This window comes from Taeniopygia guttata, chromosome 6, assembly GCF_048771995.1.
Source record: "Taeniopygia guttata chromosome 6, bTaeGut7.mat, whole genome shotgun sequence".
Lineage (NCBI taxonomy): Eukaryota > Metazoa > Chordata > Aves > Passeriformes > Estrildidae > Taeniopygia > Taeniopygia guttata.
In genome coordinates this window covers 15,651,350-15,666,753 of record NC_133031.1, presented here as the reverse complement: position 1 = coordinate 15,666,753, position 15,404 = coordinate 15,651,350, and the positions used below count along the sequence as shown (strand labels likewise).

Below are 15,404 nucleotides of genomic sequence, written 5' to 3'. Positions count from 1 at the left end.
TTCAGAACTAAAAGACTCATGGTTTCACTGCAACTTTTGCACAGAATGAATTTAAATGTTAACTTTGCAGCTTTAGTTTCAATTAAAGATTAGTTAATGCTTGCTCAGTTGTTAACAGCAAGAGAGAGTTCACCTGGATAGTATAAATTCATCTCCCATCCTATCCTAGGGCTGGAATAGGAACTCACAGCAGAAGCACAGCTTCAAGCTTTGAATCCACTCAGTATCGGAGCAGCTCGGGACACAGTAACGCCGGAAAAGGGAAAAATTTCTATAGGCAGATTGCTCTGCTGGAATAGCTGCTGCCTGCCTCAAAGCCCAGCCATTGTTTTGGAGCCACTCTAGGTTACTGCCTGTAATGTCAGTAAGGACAGCCCAACAGTTGGTGAAATCCTCCATCATGTTAGATTTCCATGTTTCTCATGGTGATGTCAAGTGAGAATTCAAAGAGAAAGTTGATTGACCTGTTATTATACTGGTATAAGATATGAATGTTATCTTTCTAGTGCACCCAAAATAATCCTTATCTTTGAAAATGAGTTACTGTGTATGTCCATGCTCAAGGGCAGTCCTGAGAGTGCACAAGACAGAACGAAAAAGCCATCATGCATCTCCCCTTCATATTAAGGAGACTGAGTTCTGTTCTGAGACAGAACAGCTTGCATAAGAACGTAAATCCAAATTATGGAAGCTATTTTGATAATGGTGTCATGTCTAGGCAGGCTTTGAGAATGCCCATGTCAGATATGTAAGGACTCTGGAGAACTTTTGCATCTGTTAATACTAGAAATTTTGAGGCTATTTTTTTTGTGTTCATTAAAATGAGGTCACTACAATAGGCCAGCAGTATTTCATGATAACCAAAATTATTTTATAAGCATGAACACAATTCCTCTGTATCTGTGTCCTTTTGTCTATAAATAGCCATATTTTGCATCCTGTCTTTCACCCTTTAAAAAAAACCCAATCAGACAAACCACAAACAACAACCTCCCCCCTCCCCCACAACCAGCCAAGCCTCAAAGCATCAATGGAGCACAAAGAAGCTTGTCTGTGCCAGCTAACCAGCTAGTTTGGTGTAGCATAAGGTGCAGGAAAGGCATGAATGTGACTTGTTGTGACTGATTAAGAGGGGCAAGGAAGGAGCATGGGGAACAATGAATGCATGCTGTGTGGAGTGTGCATAGTCCTGGAAAGTAAGAGAGTGAAATGCTGCTGAAATATTGATAGGGTGGATAGGATCTGGAATGATTGACGGCATGTGTGTGTGTCTTGGCAAGTTTAATTGGATTTGTTGGGGTAGAGGGTGGAAGAATGTGGTGCATTTCCTTTTATGGGTTTCTTTCTTTCAGTCTTTTCTTTTCTATAGAATTGACATTCAATGCATATACTTTTCATTGTCTGCATAGAAAACCTGGTCTTTATTCCCCTAAATTTTAAGGTTGAGGGAGCTGCGTAGAGGGGATGAAAAGAGATGTAAAACAGCTTTCATTGCTTTTTATTTACTACTTGTCTTCACTCTTCAGTGAGCAGTCATGCCTAGTGAGGCTGGTGACTTGGAGGAGAAAGAAAAAAAGGATGTAATTGAATGGTGGCTAAATGAATTTCAGTATTATGATGCCCATCGTAACAGGAATTCTTCTTTTAGGACTCGTGTATATGCTCTGCTGAGTATTACTCTGTTTTTCTTTTTGGTTTATCCTCAGTAACCTGATTCCTATTGTCCTTCCACAAGATGGGAAACTGGGGCTCTATGCACAAAGGTCTTAGTGAGTTATGAAGTCTGGACCCTCAAAATGCTCATAACCCGAGTGCCCATTCAGCCTCCTAACTTCTCTTGAAACAAGTGGGTGTCTGTGGAGAGCTGCTTCAGTTGCTTTGAGGGTCAAAGCCTGGATTTCCAAGTTTCCAGCCACAGTGTATGTGGGTTTTCTCTGTAAGGCTGTTTTTTAGCCTTCTTTAATCCCTCATGCCTTTCTGCAGAACAAGTGTACTGTGCTTTTAAGCAGAACTGTTGAGCCATCTGTTCTGTCCCCAGTTGTGACTTCCCATTCTGGTATAAATCAGTAGTTCCTCTAATGTCAAAACTAGAAAGCAGAAAACTTATCTTGATTGCTGATATCTGTAAAGTTGGGCGTTTTATGGGTTTTGGTTTGTTTTATGTTGTTCAGATGGCTTTTTTTTGTTTTGGTTTGGGGTTCTTTTTGTCATGGATTTTGGTGTTGTAGGTCAAAGAGCTGATGGTGAGGATGACAGCTTCCAAGATGCTTCAAAGTGAGAACCTCAATTGCTGCTCCTGGGCTCAATGGGAGAGAAGCCTGGTGTGAGTGTGAGTGAAGGAGCAGTGAATCCAGGAGGCTTCCCTTGTGTGGTGAAGATGAACAACTACTCATAGAGGACACTGCATCAAAAGGTAAAAATTTTCACTTGCTACTGTTCTGAATTCAGAGTAACTCATTAGCCAAAGACTTGGTAATCCTTCTCAAACTTGTGATCTTTCCAAGCCTTTGGGCATATACTTCAGAGCTTTTGTTTTTTCCCTTCTTTCTGTTTCACTCTGCCCCATGAGCAAGTTTAACAGTCTGTGAAAACCAATGGGTTGGTAGCTATTAGGAGCGGGGACTTAATGACACGTTCAGTCATCTCTGAGGAGATGAAGCCAAACATGTAGCAGGATAGTTTTGGAGCTGTTTGTCTATTTTCAAATAACAAGTTTAATGTAATAATGTCATTACACAGCTCTAAATTCAAGGATGTGTTTTCACTGGAACACAATAGAAGCTAAGCTATCAGTCAGATAGCTCATTTTCATTGCAGTAACAGCCAGTTTCACTGGCAGAAGTATTTCTGAATTTTGCGCTTTTAGTTATTTAAGGCTGCTTTTGGTGTGAGATAAATGTGTCTTCCTGAGAACAATTAAAGACTTCTGGGGAAAAAAGAGTCAAAGTATAGGAGAACAGTCTGCTTGTTTGTTTGATCTGATTTTTTTGTATTAGTGTGTAAGCTAAATTCAATTTCTGAGCAAAATTGTTGATGCAAGAAACCACACATCATTTTTCTGCTCTGGATATTGTACTTCCTTTCTTATTAAAAACCTGCATTTCAAGAAAAAAAAAAAAACCCAAACAGCAGATGTATCATTCTTGAAGAGTCAACCAATGTCTTTATTGCTTCACTAATCAACAAACATCTCTCTCTGCTTGCTGCAAATTTGCTCCTATTGCACCAAATGTTAACTCTTTAATCTTAGCACCCTCTGCTGTGGACAGCTATAACAACATCATACAGAATTATTCTTGGCTTATACCTCGTGTACTTTTTTGTACCAAAGGGTTTACAAATGTAATAAAACTTGTGTCAATGGAGCTGCATGAATATGATAGGAAAAATGTATTCTTGTGTTAATCTGGAAAGTATCTTTCTTTTCAAATGTTTACTGCAGAAAAGATGTATAGAATATAAACAAAAGATTCTAAATTGTTGTAGATTACTGAGGAGCCCAAACCATAATCATAATCTTTGTAAAAGAGAAGTGTAGGCAGGCAACCTTGCTTCAATCTGGAGACCAGCTCCACGTTGGTGAATCCATAAGAAAAAACCCATATTTGCCACATGAACTGATCATATCACATCTACCTCTGGTGATACCACTTCTAAAGTGTCAAAATAGACAAGAAGCGAAGAGTGAGTATAACATATCTGGGGTGCACGGGCACAGTATCACCAGCTGGACAAAAGAGGTGACTGTCCCACTCTGCTCTGTATCAATGCAGCCTCACCTTGAGTCCTGGGGGCATTGTATATTAAAAAAAGACATTATTAATCTATTAGAACGTGTCCAAAGGAGGGGCCACAAGGATGGTGAAGTGTCTCGAGGTGAAGCCAAATGCGAAGTGGCTGAGATTGCTGGCTCTGTTCATCCTGGAGAAGAGGAGAGACTGAGGGCAGACTTCACTGCAGTTAAAACTTCCTCCTGAGGGGAAGAGGAGGGGCAGGCACTGATCTCTTCACTCTGGTGACAAGATTTGATGAAATGGCCTGAAGCTGAGGCAGGGGAGGTTTAGGTTGGATATTAGTAAAAGGTTCTTCGCCAGACAGTGGTTGGGCATTGGAACAGCTCCCCAGGGCAGTGGTCACAGCACCAGCCTGACAGAGCTCAAGAAGTGTTTGGACAATGCTCTGAGGTTCCTGGTATGACTCTTGAAGTGTTCTGTTCAGGGCCAGGAGTTGGACTCAATTATCCTGATGGGTCCCTTCCAACTCAGCATATTTCATGCTTCTATGATATCAGCCTAATTGATAATAAAAATATTGCAGGGAATACACTTTAAAATCAAATTTTGTTATTGTATCTTTCCAGTAACTAGTTCAGTTTTTTTCATCTCAGTGACAGGGGAGGATTACATTTAATTTTAGCAGAGGTGCAGGCTGAAAACTGAAGGAAGAAACTATTTCTAGAAGGTAAGTTAAGAATGACAAATTCTTTCACATTTGATTATAGATAGAAAATCTTTTTCTCCATAATGAAGTGAATTGTACCCTAGATCCTCAGTTGGAAACACCATTTCTAATGAACCTTTCTTCTTTCTTCTCCTTCATCTCACATTTTGAACCTGTCAGCTCCTGTCAGGCTTGGAGGCCAACCTGATGGCTTTCCCAGAAGGGTGCTTTTGAAAAATGCAGTAATTTCCGAATAGACATAAGCAGTTCTCTGTACTTTCAGTGTTTTTCTTTACTTGATTAAGTATTTGATATCAACCCTCCCTTCATATTTTCTGTTTTCTAGAAAGGAGCATGTGTACCAGCAGTAAGAGTAAGAATCAGCCTTCTCACTCCTCCAACTCCATCTGCTGATCACTCATATGAGAGCTCTAACATCAGAACTGCTTCTGAGCATTATTGAAGATGTGGGACAGTGAAATCTTTTTTGTCAAACCTCCAAGAACAAATAGCAGCAGAGATGAGATTTTGAATATGTTGGTAACACTGCTCTATTGATCTCAAAACACTTTACAAACATTAACTAATTAAGCTTTAAAACAACAAAGTAAGCTTGCATTAATGACACCCCTTTAGCAAATGAAGAAGTGGAGGCAAAGAAAGGGCGAAATGACCAGAGTCAAATGATGAGTGAAGGTCAAAAAATAAGGTCTCCTGTTTTCTATTTGTTCTGCTTTTATGTGATCTCATTGAAAAAATTTTTGCAGTGGAGCTTGCAGCCATTTTAGTTTGAAACATTTGGACATTTTATTGCAATCTTGAGTTTTTCTTGCAAGAATCAAGGTAATATAAAAGCTCATAAAAGTAATGAACATTTTTAGGCTCCCAGGTCTAGCTTTGATTTTCAAGAGGCAATTTCTTATAACAGAATGGGGCCAGCAGTGGTTGTGGGCTGTTCTGTGTTGTGAGCCTTTTTTTCTCATTTGTGTTTTTCTGGTGGTGCTAAATTGACAGAAAAGTGCCTTAAGCTTCAAAATGGGAGCCCCTTCATGTGGGCTTGAAACTGATGTCATGTATCTATCCCACCCCTCCTATGAGAAGACTAAGGTCTTCTCAAGGGATTGCTCTGCTCGGGTGATCCCAGCCAGTCTGTGAGCCTCAGGGGCTGTTACAGAGTGGAATGGCTTAGAGTCAGTGCAGCAACCCTGGATTAAAATCAGTGTTAAGAAGTGGAGGATCAGGAACACAGTAAGTGAATAATGCAGACCAGTGCTGATCCAAACAGAGGATGACGGCTTAGAACAGGTTCCTTGGAGACATTAAGTTATCCTTGGAAAGGGAGTTCTCAAAGCCAAGCCTTATACTTCCTTAATGGGTTTCATTAGGAAAAAATAAAAGAAACTGGAAAAAAAGACATGTAGCTTAAAAGGGAACAGCGTCCGCACAGTCTAAAATTTGTTCCATTTTTCAATAAAAGAAGCCAATGCTGCCTTGAAATTCATGTCCCTTCAAAGTTCAAGGCAGCCTGTATTGTTGGCCTGCTCAGTCAGAACGCTCCAGCCACTTATTGTATGTGGAATGCACTCCAGGGACTGACTGAAAAAATATGATTTAGTGAAAGCTTGTACCCAAAACACATCATTGGCCTCTGATCTCTGAACATTTAAATATTTCAAGCTTACAAGCGGACGCTGTCACGAGGAGAGACCCTGATCCCTAGCTGATTCTAGAACATCTGTTGAGGCATTTACCAAGTTAATAGATTAGCTATGAGAATCAGGCAGGTGTTTTTCACCAAAGCCAGAAAACATCAAAATCAGATTGCCCTCCAAGTCTTTCAGCACAGGCAATCGAGTTAGAATGACTCATAGAGTCTAACAGATAATAAAACACACATAACATTTGCTTTAAGGTACAGGTGGGGATATTTTGTACTGCACTTAGGAGAAAGAAAAACTAACTCTATTTGGGAATAGAGTAATTGAATACAGATGGGAGGAGGCAAATGAAAGAATTTAGCAAATATCTCAGTGGAATAGCTAATGGGAACGAGACAGAATAGGAAATTAAAAATTATTCGAAGCAGATGGACCATTCTTTGAGTTTTTTAAAATTTATTAGGGCTGCGAAAAAAATGTGTCTGTTTATTTTCCACGGCCATGAAATTAATGACTTGGTGAGTTGTGCTTGTGCAATTTTATGACTGCCATGTCATTTGTCATAATTTGGGTTCTGTTTGATATGGATTTATGAATATTTCCTCCCCCCAGCATGATTTATGGGTGTTGGTCATATGTGAATTAGACTGTCACCTTTAGTATGAAAAAGTACAAATGACAGATTATAAAAAAAAAAAGCTCAAGTCTTTAGTGCTGGAAAGCAGAGTTCATAATTCCCCACTCTGCTTCTTCATTGGAAGTTTTTGTTTGGAGCTACGATTAAATGTTTGGACTTGAGTCAAGCATATGGTAACATTGAGAGGTCTTGAATAGATCTGAACTCATCTGAACTTCACCTGTGAAACTCAACTAGAGTCATCCTTTCCTTGTATTATGCATTGGGAAAAAAAAAAAATCTGTATGCTACTTGCTGTAGGAACAACTGATTTACTGTACCAGAGCAGCAAGTTGGCCTTGAAAGTTTGCTGTCCTGCTTCCAATAGTGGCTAGCTCTGGGTGAAGCTTCCATGAAAAGTGGAAATAATCTTACACAGTATGTTCAGTTATGCAGCACTGCATAGTTGAAGGAGTGAAGTTAAAGGACTTATGAAACAGGCTGGATTCCTGTTATAATAATAGTATTCTAGGTTTAGATCCAAAGCACTAACTTTTATACTAGCTGTTATCACTTGCATGAAAACTACTACTCTTTGCCATTTTTTCTGCAATGTGTAGCAGCAGCATGCACCAATTTAGGACAGAAGGAGAAGCACAGTTGCTCCTGGATTTGAGGCACCTGACTTCAAGCATAAAACTGTGGCACCTAAGTTAGTACCTAATCACCCAAGGCTCCCCCATTGATTCTGGAAAGTGATATGCACCTCCAGAGGCTAATTCAGCCCACGTGTCTTCATCCATTGACTATGCAGGCAGAGGAAAACAGTACCCTTTCCTCATTTAGATCCCTAGTTTGGTCTAGAAATTCATGTGGGAGGAATTAGAGCCCAGCATGGGATACAGCTTTAAAAAGAAGAAACAATACACCTTGCGTGTCAACAACACATTGCCAAGCATATTGCATTCTGAGCTAGCAAATGTTTCCTTTATGGGGGACACAACTGGTTCCCTCTATGGTTCTTAGACAACTGTATGCTGAGGCCCAGACAGCACTGCTTTCTAATGGGAGGCTGATGATTCTTACTGAATGTCTCTGCACTTGTGGAGAAAGTATGGTTACTTTACAGGGAGCCACCAGGGCAGTCTTTGCATGTCTTGCTAGCACCTATTACCTCTAAGGCTAATTGGGTTCCTCTTTTTTTGTCTTGTGGGGTTTTTTTTTGATAGCTAGTCAAGCAGGAACCTGCATTAGCAGGTCATGTTTGCTGTTGGTGATGGTAGCTGAGATGCTTTACTGTGGTGATATGCAGCTGCACAAAACTGGACTACCTTACAAAAATAAACCTGGATCACTTGTATTTGAATTCAAGAGTAAAGTCCAGTAATCTTAGAATCATAGAATCATTTAGGTTGGAAAATTTAAGATCTTTGAGTCCACCACTGTTACTTTGCTGACTCGGCAAGAAACCTGCACAAATTTTGGAGAAAGCTTGGTTCATCAACTGTGGTACATTGATGTATCAGAAATATTCTATTTCTTCAGCTGATGAAATTTGTATTAATCTAGCACATCTAATCAACCTATTCCCAAGCTCCAAAGCTACTTTCACAGTGTAAAAGTTCTTTATGTTCTTTAAGTTGTCTGTGAATTCCAAAGTGCAAATTTTTCAGAAGACAGAAAACTGAAAAATTTCCGTTTCAGTCAAGTAAAATTTGACTAAATGAAAATAAAATGCACTGCTTAGGATTTACCTATGCTTAATAATTTTTTTCTTACTTGAAAAATGCTTGTGAACAAACTCCTTTTAAATCTTTTTTCAGAAATAGTTTTTAAAATTTCCAGAAGTCAGTAATTTCATTCATTTTCCCATATTTCAGGGTTTTTTTCCTTCCATATACGGAAATGAGGAAAATGAAGCAAATTTGCAGAACCTTTTATTTCAACAAGCCTGCATTTATGCCCTCCAATTTTTTTTTTTTGTCAAAGCATTGAGTCTAGATTATTTCTCTTAGTTACTTTTCTATTTTTTCACTTACTAGATGGATTGTCTTGTAAATTTTGCATTATGTTTGACCATATTTTGAAGTCAGTGAAGTAAATACAAAATCCTTTTCTGTAAAAACAGTTATACTAGGTTTGGGGTGGAGAAAGGAGAATATGAGCTGTTGGATAACAGTAGTGTTCTCACTGAGCTTAGATTGAAGCTGTTTTGTCAGTGTCTGGCACTTAAAAGGCCAACCTGCTCCTACCCTGTTACCATAAAGAAATTTGCCAGGAAGGCAGGTGTCTAACTATACAGGCAATCAGATTACAGAGCAAAGTAATCATGATTTCTGATTTTCAGCCTAGGTTGCCACATTAGCACATGTACTTTGGAAGAGAGGGAGAAATAATCAGAGCAAGATAAGGACAAGGGTGGAGATCATTTGAATCAGTACAGTTATAATAGTGTAGTAAATTTTATGCAGCTTTTATTAAACCGTTTTGTTTCTTTTATACTAAAAATAGGTAAAGCTGTCTGAAAATGAGAAAATTCCTGAGTTTGCTTTCATTTGTTTTTAAGAGTTACTGAAATGTAGCAGTGTGTTTCTTGGGAGGCACCATTTGCACACACATGTCTGCAACTCTGAGTGAGTCACAGCTGCAGAGTTTCTTTAAGGCATGCATGCTTGGCTTTGACATGCTGAGATTTATGGTGAGATTTAAGTTCTTGTACCAATGGTGACGTTTCCTGAATAGTTTTCATCCAGATGGTCTCCGAGAGGATAAGGTTTAACAAGATTTATTCACTGAGAGGGGGCAATGTGAATTAAAATTACAAGGGGTACTGTATATACACTAATTCTTTGCCATTCACTGCCTCGTGAAATGTAGAAAATCCTTGCTCTTCATTCCCCCAAACGAAGTTAAATGGAGTTGCTTCTTTCAACATACTGTTCTGCTCTGAGCAGATCAGGGCTCTGGCAAACAAGTGCTATTAATTTTGTTGGGATGGAGGAAGGGGTTACTGCCCTTAATGTCTACCCTGCCATTTTGCCTCAGACTTCCACCTTACTAGTGGAGGCAGCAGATGTAAGCAAGTGCCAGTTTATCAATTGTTACAGTTTGCAGACCATTGGTGGTTAAAATTAATGTGCTGGCTCAGAGCTCTGTGGATGAGGGCTGGACCACGTTACTTTCTGATGGCTCTGTTTCAGCTTCTGATGGGGGACTGCTGCTGACAGCTGGGAGAGGCAACCTCTTAAGCCATTATCACTAAATCCAGCACAACCTCTCTGAGTGAGCTCCAAGCCTACAGCCTCTGAGAGCTGTTAGGGCTACCCACAATGTTTGGGGTGCTGAGGGTGTATTTTCAGTGGGTTACTTAATTAGTGCAGCACCAACAATTGGTGCAGGTTGAGTATCTAGGCATGCTAATTCAGATTGTGATTGCCGAACCTAGATTTTCTGGAAAATTGTACATATTAAAAACAGAAGTATTGATGTCATTTCATACTAAAGCCTTTTCAGTTTTTGTAAGACTATTGACTAACAGTGAAACAGTTAAGCACATGCTTAACTGCTGCAAGGTCAGTATCTTCATCAAAGAAAACTAACAGGCATTGATGCCGTGCTTAAAGCTAAACAGTTCGTAAGTGTTTTGTTGGACAGAGTCAGCTTTATTGATTCTCTATTTTTTCTATTTAAAATACTGTGAAGTGACTGTGGAAACTCTAGAATTAGAGGCTTATTCAAGTTCTACTTAAAAAAAAAAATCTGAGTTGAGGTATTAGAGGTCAGTGTCTTTTATAAATTTGCCATTTTCCTAATTTGCAGGCTGAGTTTTGTCCCCATATCTAGAAGCATTAGAAGCATCTTAACTGTTAACAATGTAGCTTCTTTAGCAGGATCAAGACATTTCAGTTTGAATTTCATAATATCGAACCAAAACTGAAGTGACAGAAGACAAGTTCATCCTAGAGGAGCAGTTATAGGAAAATATAATGTCCTGCTTGATAAGAAGAAAAACAAATTGGCAGCATATTGCCTTTACCACTTTGAGCATGTTCAAGGTTGGTGGGTTTTTTTATTGTTTTGCTTTTCTATCTCATATTTCATTGCCTGTTGCCAGTTGAGCTCTAACATCAGATCTTCATAGTCAGCGATTGGTCTTGAGTCTTTCAGTGTCTGAGTCAATTTGTGATTCTTTTATTTTTGAAAGGTAGTTACTCAGTGTTTCATTAAGTTGTCTTCTTATGAAGTGCACTTAATATTGTTTCAATTTCAGCAGTTGCAAGTACAAGTACTGAAAAAATCACTAATTGCTTTTATTATAATGGGCTGGTGAACAACACATTTTTTAAACAATGGGAAAATAAGAAGGGAGAAGATTTCGTGATTGTTCTTTATGTATAAGAATGGACAGTCTGAGTAAAATGCAAAAGAATTAGTAATTGTAATGAAATAGGTCTCATTGTATTGTAGCAAGTTAAAAATGTGCCTCTTGCTGCAGAGCTTGCATTAATATTGTTTTAGAGAAGTAGCATCAATGCACTGTAATAGACTTTTATTAATAGGCCAGAACAGTCATCAGTCTCTGGGTTGGTGTGATAGCTGAATACAGTGAACACGAGCATCTTGACAAGCAAGTAGCAAAATCTATCAATCACTTTCAGCATGAAGATGCTGTGATAATTAGGTTTACACTGATAATAAAATATGGATAAATAAAGTGTTCAAAGCCATGGAAAATGTAGGGTCCATAGTGAATATCCTCTGAAATATAAAAGAGGGCATCACCATAAATTCATCTAGCTGTGTAGACTGAGATCATTATTATCTTGACCCATCTTGCTATTTTTAGGATAAAATTCATGCATTTTTCAATCAGCACAGTTCAATGGTAAAATCACTCCAAGGCTTAAAGCCTAGGTTGGATTATTTTCTTGCTGTGCTCATGTGCAAGGATGTTCAGTGTCCTTCCTGTTGATGGTGCTGATGCCCTCAGAACGGAAGTGTGATGGCATGTTTTAGTTTGTGCTAGTCACTTTTTCTTTCCAGTATTGGCCAGATAAAAGATTGGGCTGTGTTCTGCTTCCTTTTTTGCTGCTCTGTGTGGGTGGTTGGCTGGATTTATTTTAATGGAATTACTCTAAGTTTATGGTTTGAGGAAAAACAAACTTCCTGGTCTAGTGGCTTCTGGTGCTAATGAGTCAAAGTCTCCGAGCTGGAGAAATTATGTTTTATGTGACTTCTAGGGGAAAAAAAGGTCTTGATTTGTAGGAATCCCCTGGTAGTCAGGGAGAGACCACTGCACCTGAGGCTTAGAGGGGGAGGGGAAAGGTGTGTGGATTAGACCAATGTGACATAACTCCATAGTGCAATATAAAAACTACTCAGTGCAATTCCCAACCACCCAGTGCAAAACAACAATTAAATAAGCTATTTAGTGTATCACAACACTGATTTTTTTTTTCCCATTCTAGGGTGTTGTCACAAGCAGAACAAGCCTTTTCTAGTGGAGTCCATTGCATTTACATCAAGTTTCAGTCTCTTTGTAATTGCAGGTTAATCTATACTTTAGCATAAGGAAAAACATGGCCTAGTCCAAGTCACTAACCTGGCTCACCCCAGATGGCACCTGATTTTTTTTAAATTATTTTAAGAAAATTAGTAAATTCAGTTCATGAAAGAGTGGTAGCTTGTCAGCCCACTAAACTGATGTTTGTGCTCGACTGTGGCACAGCCCTGCTCAGGTGGCAGCAGAGAAGGCTTCTCCTCCCAGTGTGCCTCCACCCTGGCCTCTAGTAGGGGAGAGGTAACTTTGCTTCCTGAGCTTCATTTAATTCTTGGCACGGACTGCTGAGCATGGCAACAGAGTTGCCAGTTGTGGCATGCAGGTTTATTGCTGGGTTGAGCCAGAGCCACCAATCCATTTTGTTCAGTGAACAGCAATGGTAAATACTTCTTGTTCATTACCAATCTAAGCTTGATTTGAACTGAAGACTTGGAGGTGAAAGACTGTCTTCCATTCCTTAACCCCCTTAACATTTCAGTCTGGCTCATAAAATTTTTTAAAACCAAATGTAAACCTTGTGTATAAAATGAAATCCAGAGGAGAAAAGAAAATCCAGAGTGAAGACTGAGACTGTTTTCTTCTTCAGCAAGCTTCTCTGCTAGTAATGACCCTGGAAAATTGTTCTCTGATTATTCTCTTGAGAGATTACTCTAATTTCTTGCTGCTGTAGATGGCCATTTGATCAATTGTCATCAGTTACTGCCTGATGATGGGTCATTACTTACCGGTGTATACTTGGGGGAAAAACACATGCGACTTCCATTAGGAGGCAGAGTGCACCTACATCAAATATGAAGTATACACTAAGTTCTTATTAATAACATTTCAAGACTGTCCTCCTAAAATTCCTAGCACAGAAGCTGCCTTCATAGTGGAAGAACTGAAACTATGAAAGATTTGCAGCTTACAGCCAGGCAAATGAGTATTCCCCTGAGTAAAAGAGCTGATTTTCAGCTGAGCATTTCAATAACACATCAGTTTTATTGAGAAAGAAAAGTAAAGCTCATACTTGTCTGCTCTTTGATTCAGGACTTTCGAGTTTAATTAATTAATTTAATTTAATTAAGGTACAGCCAGTATAAATATTTCCTTCTTGTTCCATTTCAAAGTTAAGAATGCATGTATGGCACTATGGAAAATGCTGCATCTCCTGGGCCAGGAAGTTTGAGTATCGTCAAGAATATGTGGATTATTTCAATGAAATTTTAAAATGCATTACTTTCATATTTTCTAAACTTTTTAGTAGAGATCCAAATCAAACAGACCTTCAGCTGAGAAAACTACTGAGAACTGAACAATGTAAAGCAATCACTTTAGTGACAGAAGTCCTACTGTGCAGGCCTTTTGAATGGATTCAGCAAGGGCAACCTCTTTCCTCTAAAAGTGAAGACAGGTTCTGTCTAGATTGCAGGGATTTTCACTTAGGCTTTCAAAGTGAAATCTAGTAGATCAAGAGGAAGAAATTTAGAGAAGTGAAATTGAGAGAAGCAGTTGATTTTTTTGGTCCCAGTAAACAGAGAGCATTGAAATATGGAGAGAAAGGTTTGGCTGAGATTTGGCCTCATGTAGTCATGTTGCTGTGTGTACCCATCTGGCACTGAATGATACTGGGTCTGGTGCATGGTGTTGCAATCTAATAGGTATGCAAGTAAGTGTTTTGTGGGTAGAATTGGTTTTCATGTTTCCCCCCACTTCCCCAAAGTCTCATGTCTGTGTGGAAGACCTCTTAAGAAGAAGCATTAAGAGAAGCAAAGAAAAAAAGAAGGCTCATTCTCTGACTAGTGCTTATTGGTATCTTTTGTGCAAACTGCCACTAAAAGCACTGGTGAGTAATCACAAGCATGGATTTTTATCTATGAAGAAACCAAGGACTATGTAAAAATGTGCAGGTTACTGGAGTAACTTTATAATGAAATTACTAGCGGACTACTTAGTTTTAACTACCTCAAAGTCAGTTTTGAAATTCTGTAGGCATGGAAGGGTGTGGTCAGCTCAGCCCTCACATCCTCGTGGATGCAGGTGATGCTGTCCTTCAGTGTGGAGAGAAGGCTGTAGTTCAGAAGCTTTAAATTTACTAGTTTAGGTTGACTTCAGTTGCTGAGCTGTGACAGTCTGAGTCCTTACTCAAGACCCTGCTGGGGCCTGCACTTCTCTCAGGATTTGGGCTGGATTAGAAGGGAGTTATTGCAATGAATCAAAACTGCAAACATTTTGCTTGAAGCAATTATCAGCTCTGGCTTGCTTTCTCATCATGAATTGGCTTTGGATGGTTCCTAGTAATATGCTGTTTTACACTGGAATGTACATTCTGCGAAAGGATCTTTTTGGGAAATATCATGGTCCCTACACCTTCCAGCTTCCATGCCCTGTACTCACTCATCTCTATTTATTACGTTGCTTGGGTTTAGATGGGGAATTTTACAAAGGAAGTTTGAGCCACAATCCCATTTAAATATAGGGAGAACTCAGTACCCCCTTAACTTATGTTATAAAACTGTAGGTAAAAGTTTGCAGACAGTTCAATTTGAAGTCATTTAGGGCTATGTAGATGCCAGGTGGAATTACCAAGGGTTCTCAAGGTGGTCAAAGGCCTGATGTCCGCTGAAAGACAAGTAGGATTTAGGATCTTCTCTGTATCCTCCAGTCACTACGTTATTTCTTCAGACACTGAAGCATGTTTTTAAATTTGCCCCCAGGCTTACCCACCCCATTGCCCAGTGGTAACTGATGCAGGACTGCAGTTGCCATTGCACATTCCTCTCTGGCACCATCTAGAGATTCCAAAACTACTCTTCCAACCACTGCTCTTTCCCACTACTGAACAGGATGTGCCTTCCTTTGGCATTAGCTTAAAATTCAAATCAGTGCAGATGTCGCTCTCATGCAAAGAACTCCCCTTAGAAAAATGGCTGCAAAGCCTTTTGGGAGAAACCTTTGTAGTATGACTCTTGGACTAACAGTTTAGATTCGTAATTCAAGGTGCAAAACTGCCAAAGCACATAAAAAATAAAGTTAAGATCTTGTTATAGATATTTTGTTACATTAAGAATCAGGAATGGGTACGTGTGTGTCTGTTTTAAGACTGTCATAGTCTTTGAGCATCTTTTCTAGTCCTAATAAAATGGCTGAG

At 39.3% G+C, this 15,404-nt stretch overlaps 1 long non-coding RNA gene across 4 annotated transcripts in view; it reads left to right on the top strand.

Moving 5' to 3' along the window:
* Positions 1–1,531: 1,531 nt before the first annotated feature.
* LOC115495769 (uncharacterized) overlaps positions 1,532–15,404 on the top strand; it is a 113,918-nt gene continuing 100,045 nt past the window's right edge. For 2 of the 4 annotated variants that reach the window (XR_012056696.1, XR_012056694.1), the window contains exon 1: positions 1,532–2,413. This is a non-coding gene — a long non-coding RNA (uncharacterized lncRNA). The remainder of the gene's footprint in view (positions 2,414–15,404) is intronic. The other 2 variants (XR_012056697.1, XR_012056695.1) reach the window with 2 other exon arrangements.